Here is a 17,869-nt window from a genome sequence, read left to right on the forward strand (position 1 = left end):
TTGCTGGGAAGAATAGACTTATTTCGCTGGGCCGTCATCCATTGCACAACTTTACCAGCAGTCATTTGTTCACCTTCTTAAAAACTTTGTGGAATGAAAACAAGACTAACGGAACTAAGTACATTGTGCTATTATAATATAAATACCACAATCTTCAATTTCCTGTAGGAAGTCCTGGAGAAAGATCATTACATTGATGTCTTTGCTTTATTTCACAGAACTGTTCTTACTAAAGACACCCATCCGGGAATTCTCCAGAATGAAGGCTGCATCCACCTTTAAGAGATTGTGTTAGCTTATGCATGTCACACTTAACATGCCCCATTATGGAAACACCAGAACAAAAATGGCATACCCGGTCATCTTTTGTCACCTGTCACAAACAAAGGTAGACATAGGTCTGGATGCAGCATGACCTTGTGGAGATCATAGAGCTGTTGGACTTTTCGAAGCTGCTCTAGCATTGGAACAACTCTTATAGTGGAGTGTAGAACAATGACCCTAGAAGGAATATTTCTGGTTGTCATTTAAAAATTAACTCACATTTATTTTAATTAGTTTTCTTCTAAATTAATGATGATTGAACACCGTTTTTGTACTTTTCAGATAATTTGAAGTATAGTGCACCTGAGGATGTTGCTTTTCATGTCAACAGAAACTATTCCAGTGTATCCACAGCCTACAATCTCATCAGTAAGATCACTCATGTCATCTGATGAGTGACACGAGTTAACCTGAATACAGAAATGGAATATTTATTGGCATCCCTTATTTACTTTTAAGATCTAAACATTACTATATATAACTTGAATATTTCTGGTAATAATTCACCTTCTCAATAAGCAGTGGAAATTCCAAATCTGTGACATCACTTGTAGACCCGTGTATACTGTCTTAATACCCAAAAGCAAAGATATTGGAATCACCACTCGCGCAAAAACACAGGCGGTGGTCCACCTTGTGCTCGACTGACTCCCATGATATCTCCTGCACTCCTAATACCACAGTGGATGAACAAAACCTTAAAGGGTTAGTTCACCCAAAAATGAATATTCTGTCATCATTTGCTTACCCTCAGATCGTTACAAACCTGTTTATATTTCTTTGTTCAGCGAAACACAAAGGAAGATATTAAGAATGTTGGCAATCAAACAGATCTCAGCCCCATTGACCCACATAGTATTTATGTTGGCAGCAAATGGGGGACGATATCTATTTGGATACTGACATTCTTCCAAAATGTCTGTGTTCAGCAGAAAAAAAGAAATGTATACAGGTTTGGTACAACCTGAGGTTAAGTAAATGATGATGGAATTTAAATTTGGAGGTGAACTATCCATTTAAATCAACCTTAAATGTTTATTAATGTGTAAACTCATCAAGGCTTGCATTACTTTCCAAGCTGTTGAGACAATAGACAGCATTTTCCCATCTTTTATCTACACCACTTAGTTAAATTATATACATAATATAATTCCTAGCTCCTAAACAATGGTATAAAAGTGAAAATTCATATTATTTAAGATATATATTCTTCTAACCTTCTCTGTCCAGATTTCATTTATATATGAATCACAACTTTTTAATTCCTGCGACCACACAAACCCCAGCAAAATTGTGTTTTCATGGCTTATGAAATATAAACAAAAGATCAGTATGTGTCAAATATTTGGAGCAAAAAGATTATAAACACCCCTTTCAAAGTGTCAACAGAACTTGAATTGTCATCTTGCGGGGACTTCTTCATTGACTGAAATGAAATAGAATCTCATCAACCTTATGTTTTCAGAGCTCAGTTGTGACTAAAATAAACAGTTGGGGTACATAGATCCACCTGTTCCATCTCACAGCGCTTTATATGTATTGGAAGGCACTGAAGAGGAACCATGTGGCTGCACATTGTACACTGGGCTTTGGGCCTTTTTTCGAATTCTTTTGCATCAGGTGGTAATGGAGTTGGGCCAATTTGCTCTTGCAGGGGAACTATATACATTGCGCACTTCCCATTGCTGCTCACTGCTTTTAAATGCTGTCCATAATATCCATCTGGGTCAGGAGGGATGACGATCAATTTCCGCTGCCCACCTACAATTAAAAATATATAACGGAATCTACAAATTAACAATCCACCAAAAACTTCAACCGATAAAATCCATCCAATATCTATAAATACCTATGACTTCAATTCACATGAGTATTATTAAAGGGATACTTCACCCAAAAATTCTGTCATTAGATTATTCCAAACCTGTATACATTTGGAAATATTGTCCTGTGTGTTCAGTAAAACAGAGAAATGTATACAGGTTTGGAACAATCTATGGCCGTTGAGCAAATTTCATCCGACTGCAATAGGCCCTTTCACATGATGTCACGCATTTTCAGTTCTGCCGCAAAGCAGTGTATCGTTACTTCCACTATCGCCGTCTGCAAAACGGAAGTTGTGATACACTGCTTTGCGAAAAGGCGAAAGTTGAATGACGTAATTGTGAAAAGGGCCTATATCGGAGGGTGCACACGCACTTCTGGGGACGCACATCTAGGACCCTAATTGGTATTTAAAGTGCCACCTACCGAATCGGAGTTTGGAGAGAACCGTAATACAAAGGACCCTAGTTTTAAAGGACCGAAAAAGTGCAACTAAGACAGTATATCCACCCAATTCTACTGACTTCCTTAAATACCTAAATACTATAATTCATGCTATTAAACCTTATTGCTAACAGCTGAATGCTATTATTATTGTGACTCACTAGAAATTAAATAAAAATGATAAATAAACAAGAAGTCACGGTATAGCCTTTTCAGTCGCTAGATCGACCACATTTCAAGTACAGAGGGAAGACACAGTGATGACTCTGCGCGCAGATTTAACATTATGTTTATTTAAAATCACAACTGAACACACAAACGCGCACAAAAACAAAATGTTTAAACGAACCACATTCATGAATGTCTTCATTGAATCCTAAGAGAGATAAAGGCGTAGAGAGAAAGAGAAGTGAATTAAATAATGAACATTCAGTTGAACATTTTTAACTTTCTAATTTTAAATGTAATATTTAAATGTTTTTAGTAACCGCCGAGGCGGAGCACACACAATCTCTTTTTACTTTTCCTGACCTTTAAATATTTAAAGCTCAGATTCCAAGAACGCAGCAGTACCTACCAATTTGTTGTTCTCCCCTCTTTTCTCAATTTTTTTAGTATCCCTCTATTAAATTCTTCCACTTCACCGGAATAGAAAATGGAGAACATAACCACTGCTGGGTTAGCAGGAATACTGTTAACGCTTACAAAACATTGGACAATGCCTAAAAAAATTATACTCTTACCTGTGATGATTTTCTGGACCAGAGATGAATGCCTGCTCCCCATCCTGCAGTGACCAGGAAAGAGGCAGAAATGAACATTGTAAAGTCAACCTTTGTATATCGCTGATACGTGTATGTGAATAATAGTATCTCACACATAGTCACATACAGATACATTACCTGACACAGCCCAAATCTTTTGAAAGACCTTGTAATACGTCTGTCTTGACTTCATTTCATTGGACAATCTCAGGAGGAGGTCAGCTCGCGATCCTAAGGAATCCAATCCCTTCATAATTTCCAATACTGTGGTAGGAGGCAGTGGGACGGTTAAACTCACTCTGTCGATAGTTTCCATGTTTTTTGTGCGACCAACTTGTATTTCGTACGTCTGATTTCTATGTTCTTCACTCGTCTTCATCTCCAGTCTCTAGATGTCCAAAGCCTGAAGTTTGATGATGTTCGGCACACTGATGTCATCTACAAGAACATCATTGAAATATGTAACATAAATAATGCTTTACATCGCTAGTCCTGGTGCTTTACATATTTAGTGTGAATGTAAACATTAATACAAACAATGTTTGAAGAAAAGCAGCTCGACAAAATAACTAAAATGAGTCTTTTTTGAGCAGAATGGACATAAGAAAAACAAATGATATAAAACAGCAATAGATTCATCTGACCTGAAGAATCACATCTCTTAACATGTTGAAAGATGATGGTGAACATAAGTATGTTTGTCCAAGAGTAAATCATCTCGGTGGATGTACAAGACCTCATGTTGGATTCATCTCTGCTCTTCTGTTCCATGTGTCACTTTCTCCGCCTCCTGCTGTCTGCTCTTTACATTAAAGCCATAATGCCTGTGGAATCACATTGATATCACTTTGTATGAGTCAGAAAGTGTTTCAATGATGTTTATTGTTTGGTGTTGAATGTTATTATATTCTGGTGTCGATCATTGATATGCTTTTAAACTCAACGCTATTATATGGATCCTTTATATAAACGAAGAGCTCCATCCACCGGTCATTAATGGAAATGCGTTTGAAGAATATTAATACATCATCCATTAAACTCATGAAAATACCAACAAACAACCCACAGATCTCACGAATGAACAAAGTTAAAGGTTTACATTTTACCTTAATTATTAAATCAATTATTTGATCATTCATAATGTATCTAAATGTTTAAGTATACGTTTAAAATTGAAATGCGTAATTAAATATGTTTTAATAAAAAACATAGTTTATAAAACTAAATACATAAAACATGTATATAACTTATTAGGTCAGTAATAAAATCGCAAAGGCTAATAAATATGCTTATCCCATTCTTCTGTTATGTACTCGATACTGGTAACACAAACATTATAAATTGTTATTATTATTTTTGTTTGTCTGTATTGAATTTTTTAACTTAACTTTAAACGCTTTATTTTCTTTAACCTTTATTTTGATTTCGGAAGAAACGTCAATGGCGTCGGTCACGTGGTTTTCGGCGCCATGTTTGAATATGCGCATGCGCGACCAATTTGAGCTTCATCGCTTAACGTCAAAAGTAACATGACGTGAACTACTTTTACGATTCTTCAATGACAAATGGATGTTGATCTTTAAGACGTTGTAAAAGCGCAGACTTTGGGGTTTGGACGACATGACGGTGAGTAAATAATGACTTCGAGGGGAACAAGGACGATCAGTGGAACCAAAACACTCGTGTGATTCCGTGAAAACTCACTAGATGTCAGCAAATGAACCGAATCACGAGGCTTGTTTTGGAGGAGAGAGGTTTGTGAAGCCTTCGGTTGTTTGGACAGATCATCGATGCGGTCTTTGCTTTGTACCGGCCGATGATCACGTGATAAATAGGTCAGAATAACCAAAGTGGTGTGAATGGAGCAAGGTGGGCTTTACGAGCCTTTGCGCATGCCCAGTAGCTACAGCGAGCTGAAAGTGTGTTTAGTGTCTGGTTAAACTGAAAGTGGCCATTATAAGAGACATTACAGATACTTAGCCGATTGCAGAGACCTTCCCTAAGGGACTTTGGTATGACCCGGGTCAGATAACATCCTCCCAGAACACCTTAGCAACGCCTTAGCAACACTCTGACTGTGACTTCTGCAGTTATTGTAGGGGTTGCTATGAATAACACAATACCTGTTAATGATGATCATATTTATCATTAAACTTATTTTGTACCAAACCAGCGATTCTCTCCAGTTAACTAAAGCCTCACATCTTCCACCTGTTTTCTTTTATTCCGCTCTTTGAACTTCTTAGTGATGGACGGCTGGAGGAATTCAATGAAGTTCAGTAATAATGAAGACGAAGAGCCTGAAGTTGATGTTGTCATTTTTACGGTGATTTAGATAAAGAGAGAGGAAGAACAACAGTGACGTATTGATCAAGCCTATCGGCCTCTTGTTCTGGGAATTGATCGTTCTGAATGATAACAGTAACTTTATCAAATGTTTACAGAACAAGCGGGAATCCAGTGTGCCTGTATCTTTTTCTATTGCTGTGCTATCACACGACAGAAAGTCTAAGGCCTTCAATAGTCGTAGATCAAACCAGACTAATCTGGTGCCCACTGCACGTCAAACCAAGATTGCTATGGGGGCAAAAAGCAAGACTGTTAAGTTAGCACTTTTAAAAATCTGCTCACTTAAAAACAAATCACTTCTAGTCAACGACTTAATAACCACATACAACCTGGATTTTATGTTTCTAAATGAAACCTGGCTAGAAGACAGCTGCAATGCAACAGTCCTCAATGAAGCATCACCTCCTAACTTTACTATTATGAGTGTCTGCAGATCAGTTAGGAGAGGTGGGGGAGTAGCTGCTCTTTTTAAAGATGTCTATCAATGTAAGCAAATATCATTTGGAAATGACCCGTCTTTTGAATATCTGGGTATTGTGTTAAAAGGTGCTCCTCGCGTTTTACTAATCACTATTTGCAGGCCTCCAAAATACTCTTCGTCCTTTGCTGAGGATTTTATAGAACTGTTATCAACAATTTCCTCAGAGTTTGACTGTTTCTCTATTGCCGGAGATTTTAACATTCAATGCAGAAAACAACATGGCAAAAGAAATCAAAACATTTTAAAAACATTTGACCTGACTCAGCATGTACATGGACCCACACACAATCGTGGACACACTCTAGATTTACTTATCAGTAAGGGTCTAAACATTTCATCTATTGTTATTAAGGATGTAGCACTATCTGATCATTTCTGTATTTTCTTTGATATATTGATCTCCCCTCCCAAAGCTAGGCAGACTTTCTTCTCAAATATTATAAACAGCAACTTAATCAACACCCGGACTCTTTTCGCTACAGTAGACAGACTGACTAACCCCCCAAGCCAGATTCCCAGTGAAATGCTCTCAGACAGCAAGTGCAGTGAGTTTGCATCTTTCTTCTCTGATAAAATCAATAATATTAGAAAGGTGATCAGCACATCCTTGAGTAGCGCTGGGGTCAGGCAGATCACACCACAACCTGAGAAAGTAGTTACAATGTCTGATTTTGAAGAAATTGATGGCAAAAATTGATGGTGGATTATTGTAATGGACTCCTAACTGGCCTCCCCAAAAAGACCACAAGACAGATGCAGATCATACAGAACGCTGCGGCAGAACCAGAAAATATGATCATATCACACCAGTCCTCAGGTCCTTACACTGGCTACCAGTTACATATAGGATAGATTTTAAAGTTTTATTACTGGTATATAAATCGTTCAATGGCCTAGGACCTCAATACATTGCAGATATGCTCATTGAATACAGACCCAAAAGAACACTCAGGTCATTAGGATCACATCAGCTAGAAATACCAAGGGTTCTCTCCAAGCAAGGAGAGTCTGCATTTAGCTATTATGCGAGCCGCAGCTGGAAACAGCTTCCAGAAGAGATCAGATGTGCTCCTACAGTAGCCACATTCAAATCCAGACTCAAAACACATCTGTTTAACTTTACATTTGATTAATGTACACTGTGCCTCTGACTGTTTGTACTTTATTTTATTTATTATCTATTCTAAACTATATTTTATTTTATTTGAATTCTTAACTGGTTCATTTTTATTTTTCTTATTTCTTCTAAACTATGTTATTTAATTTTTTATTCTTAACTGGTTACTTTTATTTTTCTTATTTCTTAACTGTTTTATCAAATGGATATTTTTAATTTCTTCTATGTAAAGCACTTTGAATTGCCATTGTGTATGAAATATATACAATAATATATTTGCTATACAAATAAACTTGCCTTGCCTTGAATGAGAAGCTCTGGGAGATGACGGATGAGGACTGGAAGCTCTTGGCATGAGATGCTCCTGCCATCAAATTCAATAACTTCATAAGAGCACCAAACACAACAGACCTGTTGCTCTGGATAGAAGAGATACTAAAGCAATAAGCCTTAAGAAGCAGTGGGTTACAGTGTATTTTATAGCATTGGGGCGTTGGGAGGGCCTAAAACACTCTTAGCTGTTATAAATACACTTGTAACCCACTGCTTCTTAGGGCTTATTGCAAAGAAGCGGTTATTCCATATGCGCAGCAAGGTTTCATGAAATAAAGTAAATTTTAGTTAGGTCAGATTTTAAATTTTAAAATAAAGTGATATTTAGGCTATGTAATGCAGCCAGCACTTATTAATCTGGATATTTTATAACAGCTCATAACACTCTGCTCAGCCAATCAGAATAAAGGACCAGAACTGACCGTTTTATAATTTTTTTTAGAAGCCCCTAATGGACAAAACACTGGACACAGTTCCCCCCAAAATTTATCTCATATTGGGAATAGCCTTCGTTCAATCTAGACTGTTTTACAAAAACTTTTCAAGTGTGCATCTTGTAACAAATCAATGGCTCTGGTATATTTTAAGATATATTATTTTAAGGTAAGGTTTGTCATGTGTATCTATATGTGTGTTAGACTTTGGTTCTCTTGTTCTTTGTGTCAGAACACATTACATGTTTCCTAACCATGTGTTCACATCTATAACCATCAGCAGGGGTGTGAAGTCAACACACACACACACACACACACACACATACGACACACCTGACAATTCTGAAAATAGACTTAATGTCATGAAACCTGAGGAAAAACACCCCAAAAGAAATTATGTAAATATGTTTTTGTTTTACAGAAAACTGAATCAAATTGTATACGGTATACGACTTAATGATCTGTATGTGAAATAAAACAACTAAACAACGGAAACAGGAAGTGCTTTGGTACTAGTGTTGTTTACGTCTTGTGAAATGCTCTATAGGAATGAAGAAGCTGTTTTTTGCATCCTGGTCTGGTTGGAGGGGGCTTTGCGTTTTTAATGTTAAAGTATATTTCAAAACGGGAAAGAAAAAGTTGTTCTTTTAAAAGCAACTTCATCTCTTTAAGTGGAATGACCTTCGATCTTTAGTGGTAACACGTCATCTAAATGATTGTGGATTGAAGGAGAAATGCAGCTCATGTTTGTGTTCAGTCATTCTGTTTGTTCATCCATCATATTTAGAGAACAGATGTGACCCATTGATCCAAACACACACACGGCTCTGAGAGGATATTGATTTGTTGACCTCTTTTAGTGGATTTAGTTGCATTTTGGATTCTTTTCTCCCGCAGAAGTATTGTGGATGATGTACGATTGTAAATTAAACGTGTTTCTTTGACTGTAAACAACACTATTATCATGACCATCAGAGAGCATTTCAGGATTTATTGCTGTGAGACTGTCAGATTGTAAGTCAGCGTAGTATGACGTATCCAACACGAGGAAAGTGAATATGCCTTTATGGGAAAAGGACTCAAGTAACAGTTTTAAAGTTGCTGATGTACTTCATGTACAGTGTTATTTGAAGCACGGTGAAGTGAACAGTATAAATGATTATAGTGATGGTAATGGCAGGGTGCAGGTCTTTTAGCGTGGCGATATGACTACAGGTAGGAATTCTGGTCCATAGCCTTTGACTTCAATAATCAAATGTAATCTTTTAGCCTTTATCTTGTTCAGATGTCCTGTGTGGGATGGGTTCTCCTCCGCAGTAGATATTTCTCATTTGATAGGAAACATCTACTGGTTTAAACTTTTACTTTACCTTTTCAGGAGTGACATGCCAAGTCTGTTCGCCGTTGAACATGGTGAACCTCAGGACTTCTCGCCCGAGGCTTTATAATATCTGCTGTGAGAGTTTGAGACAGGAATGAGTTTGTCTAGTGTTGAATGAGATAAGAGACGGACAGAGATAACACTTTCATCAGGAGACAAGATGACTTTGAAGAAAAGAGTCTAATGTGGGCCAATCTGAATCTAGGAGTTGCTCTCAGTTCATGCACATCTCAGCTTCCATCGGAGTTATTTCTTTGTGATTTGATGACAGAACAGTGATATTGAGTATAGATTGTGAAAATCAGTGATGAATCAGATTCTGTGTGTTTTGATTGTCATGTCATGAGTGTTTGTAGGTAAAGCTGGTACAGAACACGCACTTGTGTCTCTTTTGCACTCTTCTGTGAAATAACCTCAAAAACTAGCGAGACGCTCGTAATGTTTCTAAACTCACACGCTATGTCTGGTCTCGTCTGCACCGGAAACAACAACTTTTTCTGCCACGATATGGCACGACACGGATATTTCACAACACTGCAACAATGAGAACACTGCTTTTCTGTCTGATGTAATCCACAGATATCTGTGTAATGATGTTTTATTGGAACAGCATTAAATGGTCAGAATGAATAAGTGTCATCATTTTTATGTCTATGTTTTCATTCAGACCTGCTTCCATAAAATGAGTCTAAGTCCTAAAAAAGTGAGCTATCATTTTCCTTTTTTACAGAATACACGGTTTCACTTTTTTGTAACTACGTCACATGTTCGATGGTACAATAGCTTGATCCTGAACATTGAGAAAGGGATTTGTTGAGATACAACATGGCTTTTGAAACCCGCTTTGCATTGCCTGATGGGTAATTTTTGTCATTTCCATGGTGTTGATGGAGAACTTTTATTAAAAGCCCATAAATGTGATCTATAGTTATTTGTTCTGTAACATAGCGGCTAAATTTAGCCATTTAGTGAATAACTGTTGTAAAGAAATCACACTGTATAAGTTCAATTAAATGAGTTAAATTAAAACAAATATGTGTTTGTCAGCCATCTGTGTCCGGGAGTGATAACATACATCCAAACTGTGTTTAAAGACATTTTCAATTTGATATATTCGTTTATTATATTGTTGCGAAGCAGATTTACAGGAAACATATTTGAGAGAACCGTATGCATATACGAAAATGTAACTAAATATGTTTAATATATGAAGAGTTTCATTAATAACTTTCATTCATAAATTTAAAAAAAAAAAAATTATTATTGTGCATTCCAATGAATATCAATCAAACTACAGTTGGTTTTTTAAGCCATAATAACTAAAGAACTTCAGCCAACTACACAATAAAACACAATAAAAACACAACAATAATGAAAAACATGATTTATAACTAATTTAAAAAACGGAGTTTTGTCATTATGAAACCAAACTCATCGTAGATACATATATTGCACATAAAACACATTTTTGCTCTCTAAGGATTTACCATAAACTAGTATATTATTAGCCGACCAACGTTACCATAGTTACCAACTGTTACCCGTTTGGCGCGTGATAAGCCTTCATGCGGGTAAAGTAATTCCACATCATAATAGCAAACGTGAACTAAAACATAACTTGAAAACCATAAACATAAACACTTAGTTTTACAGCGTCTATGAAAAAAACAACTCCTGTTACTTTAAGAGCTCGTTTGACGCGCTTGTAACATTTCGTTATGACGTCATCAGAGGCATTTATATAGACGCGCTGAGCTTCGACTCTTCTTCAGTTCTTAGCAGCGCTCGAGACGAGATCTCTACTGGTGACAAATGGCGAACATGCTTTATAAAAATGTCAAGTGTAACGTTAACTGCCGCGCATTTCACATTAGCGTTGTATGCTAACTTTATGTCGGTTACATTGAGAGTAAAACTGACATTTTAACGTGTGAAAGCAAAACTGCTTAAATCTGTCGTGTTGAGATATTTTGTTAAGAAATGCAGTTATCGCCATCGCCACAGTTTTATCCCAAACAAATGTAATGGGCGTGGCCTGTTTGTTACAACTCTTAAGTCCGTTTTAACTTGTTTATTGTTTGTAAAGCAAAAACACAAACATGCAGAAGCTTTATTTGCTTTGAATCCCTTCATGTGTGAATCAGCCGCATTAAGTTTTTCCATGTGTTGTTTATGCTCTTAAAACAAGAGTTTTGAACATGTTTTTCCAAATATATATGTTCATTTGAGTCAAGCTCATCTGTAATCAAATAATGACTCAATGCATTATAATCAACTGTTTACTTGTCAACATTAAGCTTGTTTGTTGAATTCAACGTTGTAAACTAAAGCTGTAAATGATTGTCATCCTTTATTTTGATGTTTAGTCATAAGGTGTTTTTCTCTCTCTTTCAGATGAGTATCCATCGATCAGAGAACTATTTTTCTGCTTCAGAAATCAGTGGTTTGCCTTTAAAGAAGCTGTGGGCATGGGAGAGAAGCCTCGGGTGTATGACCCACTGCCTGTCATGCCCGAGTTCGATTTGACTGGGCCAACTAAAGGTGAGTCCACTTTTAATGATACATTGTCATCATATGTATGGGATTCATTTTGGACAACTAGCATTGTGTATATTAACGTTTTTATTTTGTGTTTTTCAGTTCCATTCGATTCCATGTATGATTTATATGGGAAGCTGACAAATGGAGTTTTTGTGGCTCATCGGAGGTCAGATGGCCAAGAAGTAAGTGTCATTTCCATAAATAATATATTGGAATAAAACATTTGAAAAAACATTAGAGTTTTGATTAATATTGAAATACGACTTAAAACATATTTTCGCAGTTTTATTAAGAATTTCTTACATTTGTTGTAGTTGCTAATGCAGAGCACTGCTATGAATGTTTATATAGATGTCATGTGTGCGGTGTGAGCGCAAATTTGATCATTTTACAAATGCTTGATACCTTTTCTCTTTGCAGGTCTTCGTCGATGTTTTGTTCAGCTATGACGATTACGACGTTAGATGTGTAAGTTGAAAAGATTGTACAAGATTCAAAGTAATGTAATTTACAGTCCAAATGTCATAAAAAATCGGAGGAAAACCTGAACATGAAAGTGAAGCTTTTTGTTTGTGTAAATACATAGTAATGCTTTTCTTAATTATAAAGTACGAGTGTTTATTAGTAACACATTCAGATCAAAATATCTTGTAAATTAAAAATATTTGTATTCGTTTTGTCAGACTTTTGGACCCCACTGTATCTTAATACAAACACTACATAGAAATGAAAGATTGTCCTTAGACAGCTAACCATTTGTTTGTTTAACATTTTCTCTAGCCTGGCTTCTACAGGTTATTAGATGAAGAAGTGGTTATTAATGTGATGGTGTCAGGACGAGAGAGAAGCCCGCACGTTCAACCGTTGCATCGCTGGTTCGAGGAGAAAAGGAAAATCATCCTGGTGTATGAAAATCCATCCACAAGCTTGAAGAAACACATGAAGAACAGCGGGGGATTTCTGCCTGAAGCGGAAGCACGCGTCTTATTAAAGCAGGCAGTTGAAGGTGTAAAACACACCCTGGACCACGGCGTTTCTCACCAGCAAGTCGGGCCCAGGCATTTCTATATAGACAAGAGGACAAAGCTGCTCAAATTAAACCTCTTTGGCCGTAAGGAATTCCTCCCCTCCCTCGAAGAAATCCGCACATTCAAGGGTAAGTGTGAGCACTTGTGTGCTGTGATCCGTTCACAAAGTTTTGAACATTATGTACATCACATCCAAGCTTAGTGCTGCAACAATAACACTGTTGGAATTGACTGTGGGTTGGGTGCCATGACATATCCAATAGATATTCTCTAATCCAACAAGAGACTGATATCTCACTGTTGGCTGTCGGGCTAAACTGTGAAAATCTCTTAACTATGTTAACAGGTCGAGACATCGAGCTCGGCCACATGGAGGCTGAGAGACTCGATGCAGAAACATTATCAGTTTGGAGTCTTGGCAAACTGGCATATGAAATGATGCATGGGCACGAGCCCTATAAAACCAAGAAGGGGAAAAAGACCAAGACACTAGACCTGGACTCCAGTTTATCCAGAGGTGAGAAACATACATGACAACATTAATGTGCCACACGAAGAGAACATGAGACTCATAACTAATGATCTTTTGTTAATTCTTTCACAGAGTGCCGTCATTTCCTCACCAAGTGCCTGGAGAAAAATCCAATGCGCAGAATAGATCTGCAGGAGATGATGGCACACAAGTGGATGAATGAAGTACAGGAAGGTAAAGAAATATTGGCAGTGTAATATACAGTTTAACATTCAACATCTGGAACTATTAACATGAAACGGGACTGTCATTGGAATTCATTAAGGATCATTCGCATTGTGTATGTTGTGTAACGTTTCCTTTTGTATGTTTTGAAGCACCACTTGATTCCATGAACCATGAAGTCCATGAAGATTTGATTGATCAAGTAAAGGAAAAGCAGCGGTTCGAAGGAGCTTTTATGACTCGAAAAGCTGCTGGCAGAAAAGTAAGTGTTATTTTTGGATGCTAACATGGAGACTGATTAAAACAAGAAAGAAAATTGCGTTTTGATTAATATATTGAAAAGTGGCTTAAATGCAATGAGAGATGAAATAGTTGTTGTTTGTTTTGCTATATTTTCTATTTCTTGTATTTGTTGAGGTGCTGATTCAGAGCACTTTTATTAATGTTTATATATGGCGTATGTGGATTGAGTTGATGTACTAGAAGAGGTCCTGTTAAACACATTTTGTCATTCAGCTCAAATTTATACAAAAAACACAAGTGTAAGTTCAAGTTTTATCAATTTACAAATGCTTACGGACCTTTTCTCTTTGCAGGTCATTATAAAAGTTCTTATCCCGGATGGCAAAGGAGCGACGCATTCGTTGTGTAAGTTGAAAAGATTTGACTGATTTAAATAATGTATCTACAGTTGTCCAAATATCACACTGAACATCTAAAAAAACCTTGCCATGAAAATGAAGCTTTTTATTTGTAAAAAAAACGGATTTTGAAAATGTGTGTAATGTCGTAATTACAAAGGACAAGTGTTTATTAGTAACATAAATATTTCTGGAATAACACATTTAAAATAAGAAACATTTAGTAACCAATGCATTTTAACTCACACTTCTCAGCCTTCCCGGGAAAGTCTATGCCAGGGTACTGGAGAGGAGAATACGGCCGATAGTAGAACCTCGGATTCAGGAGGAACAGTGTGGTTTTCGTCCAGGCCGTGGAACGCTGGACCAGCTCTACACCCTCTACAGGGTGCTGGAGGGTTCATGGGAGTTTGCTCAACCAATCCACATGTGTTTTGTGGATTTGGAGAAGGCATTCGACTGTGTCCCTCGTGGCATCCTGTGGAGGGTGCTTGGGGAGTATGGGGTCTGTGGTCCTTTGCTAAGGGCTGTCAGGTCACTGTACGGCCGAAGCAGGAGCTTGGTTCGCATTGCCGGCAGTAAGTCGGACTTGTTCCCAGTGCATGTCGGACTCCGGCAGGGCTGCCCTTTGTCACCGGTTCTGTTCGTAATTTTTATGGACAGAATTTCTAGGCGCAGCCAGGGGCCGGAGGGTGTCAGGTTTGGGGACGACACGATCTCGTCTCTGCTATTTGCGGATGATGTTGTCGTGTTGGCCCCTTCAAACCAGGACCTTCAGCATGCACTGGGACGGTTTACAGCAGAGTGTGAAGCGGCTGGAATGAAAATCAGTACCTCCAAATCCGAGGCCATGGTCCTCAGTCGGAAAAGGGTGGCTTGCCCACTTCAGGTTGGTGGAGAGTTCCTTCCTCAAGTGGAGGAGTTTAAGTATCTCGGGGTCTTGTTCACGAGTGAGGGAAGGATGGAACGGGAGATTGACAGACGGATCGGTGCAGCTTCTGCAGTAATGCGGTCGATGTACCGGTCCGTCGTGGTGAAGAAAGAGCTGAACCACAAGGCGAAGCTCTCAATTTACCGGTCAATCTACGTTCCTACTCTCACCTATGGTCATGAGCTTTGGGTCATGACCGAAAGGACAAGATCCCGGATACAGGCGGCTGAAATGAGCTTCCTCCGCAGGGTGGCTGGGCGATCCCTTAGAGATAGGGTGAGAAGCTCGGTCACCCGGGAGGAGCTCGGAGTAGAGCCGCTGCTCCTCCACATCGAGAGGGGTCAGCTGAGGTGGGTTGGGCATCTGTTACGGATGCCTACTGGACGCCTTCCCCGGAAGGTGCTCCGGGCCCGTCCGACCGGGAGGAGACCCCGGGGAAGACCTAGGACACGCTGGTGGGACTATGTCTCCCGGCTGGCCTGGGAACGCCTCGGTGTCCCCCCGGAAGAGCTGGAGGAAGTGTCTAGGGTGAGGGATGTCTGGGCATCTCTGCTTAGACTGCTGCCCCCGCGACCCGGCCCCGGATAAGCGGTGGAAAATGAATGAATGAATGCATTTTAAGCTCAAAAATATATATAATAAATACAATTGATAATTTTTTTAGTATTTTTATTGCTTGTTTCAAGCTTTTGGACCCCACTGTATCTTAATACAAATGCTTCATAGATAAGGTTTTGTAGTCAGCTAAACATTTGTTGAATATTTCTCTAGCCTGGGTTCAGGACGACTGTCAGGACATTCAACAGATGGATCTGATTTGCCAGAAAGAGGCATCCTGAGAGAGTTTACCAACCCAGCAACCCAGTAAGATAAGGCACTCGTGCTGCCCAAGTCACGTTGCCGTCTTTTGATCATTTTCTTCTAAGATAAGAAACCTTAGAAATAGTATTTATGTAGCATGTGATATTTAGTATGTGATATATAGCATGTGATATTTAGTATGTGATATTTAGCATGTGATATTTAGTATGTGATATATAGCATGTGATATTTAGTATGTGATATATAGCATGTTATATGTAGAGAAGCAAACTGAATTTTGTAGTAGTAGTGCATAGCTGGTTTATTTATATGCATATCAAAGAAACCTGTTTTCACACATTTACAAGTTAAATTTAAATTTGTATCCAATTATTTTGTGCAGTAAATGCACTCATTGCGCTCTTCGGGCAAATTTCCTAATCAAGTTTAAATTTTCAACTTGCATGGATTGCCCAATTGAGACTAATATAAATCATTTGCGGCAATCGCACCACCCAATTTGCATAATTTCCGTCGCTGAAACAGTGGATATCAATGAGCTCTCCTTTGCTTGTGTGGAAGGCACTGTTAAAGCAAATATTGTATGTTCGGAACAATCGTACTACCAGATTTGCGCCATTGCTGTTGCCTGGCATGAGTTTGTGTCTTTGCATTGACTAGTTCCGTTCACTCTTGGTGTAAACAGCATTACGCTGTAGATTCACTCCTTAATTTAAATGCTGTTGTCTTACTGTGTGTTCACATAGAGCGCGAATGAGGCGTCAAAAACGCGCTATTCGCGAGTAGTTGGACGCTTGAACATTTTGTGTTTACTCGCTTCATTCGCGCATGATATTCGCGTCATTCGCGCGTGAAATTCGCTTCATGGAAATTCGTCATTCGCGCTATTCGCTTCAAATTCGCTTCATTTTCTTCCAAGCAAGATCCTTTTTTATTCCTGTTTTTATAAAAATATGAACACGTATCATATAACTGTGGTTAATAATAATGCACTTTCCATGTGAAATCATCAGCAAATCATCTCAAAAAAATAACATACGTGTGGATAAGCACCCTGTTAACGTACGCGTGGATAAGCGCCTGGTTAACGTACACGTGGAGAAGCGCCTCAAAATTATGACTATAGATAGTATTAGCCAGGGGCCTTGCTAGACCTAAAGCTCTGCTGGGGCAAAGGTCCCCATAACTTTTTTTATCACTTGCGCCACAATGCACCATACAAACTTCCCTAGTATTCTTAATCTTTACGAATAGTGGTTTAACCAAGGGTAGTTTGTATAGTGCATTGTGGCGCAAATGATAGAAACTGTAATAGGGGCCTGTGCCCCAGCAGAGCTTTGGGTCTAGCAAGGCCCCTGGCTAATAGTATCCATAGTAATAATTTCTAGGCGCTTATCCACGCGAACGTTGGCCGGGCGCTTATCCACACATACGTTAGTCTGGCGCTTATCCACACATACGTTATTCAGGCGCTTATCCACGTGTACGTTAGCCGGGTGCTTTTATCTCTTTCTTTCATTTAAGGGTCATTATAAACTAACACTGTAAACCGTGAAATACCCCGAGACGGTTATAATACAGTGAAGATCTCATTTCATTTACTTGCCGTCTGCTCTTGGCTAAATGCATTTGAATGCAGCTTTCATTGACAGGAACATGCTAATGCAGTACTATTTAAAAATTTAAATAATAACTTAACCCTTCCTTGTCTCTTAACCACTCGTTTAGTTCTTTTTTACTTTTTAGCATAATTTAGTT

This window comes from Barbatula barbatula (genome assembly GCF_947034865.1).
Source record: "Barbatula barbatula genome assembly, chromosome: 2".
NCBI classification, from domain to species: Eukaryota; Metazoa; Chordata; class Actinopteri; order Cypriniformes; family Nemacheilidae; genus Barbatula; species Barbatula barbatula.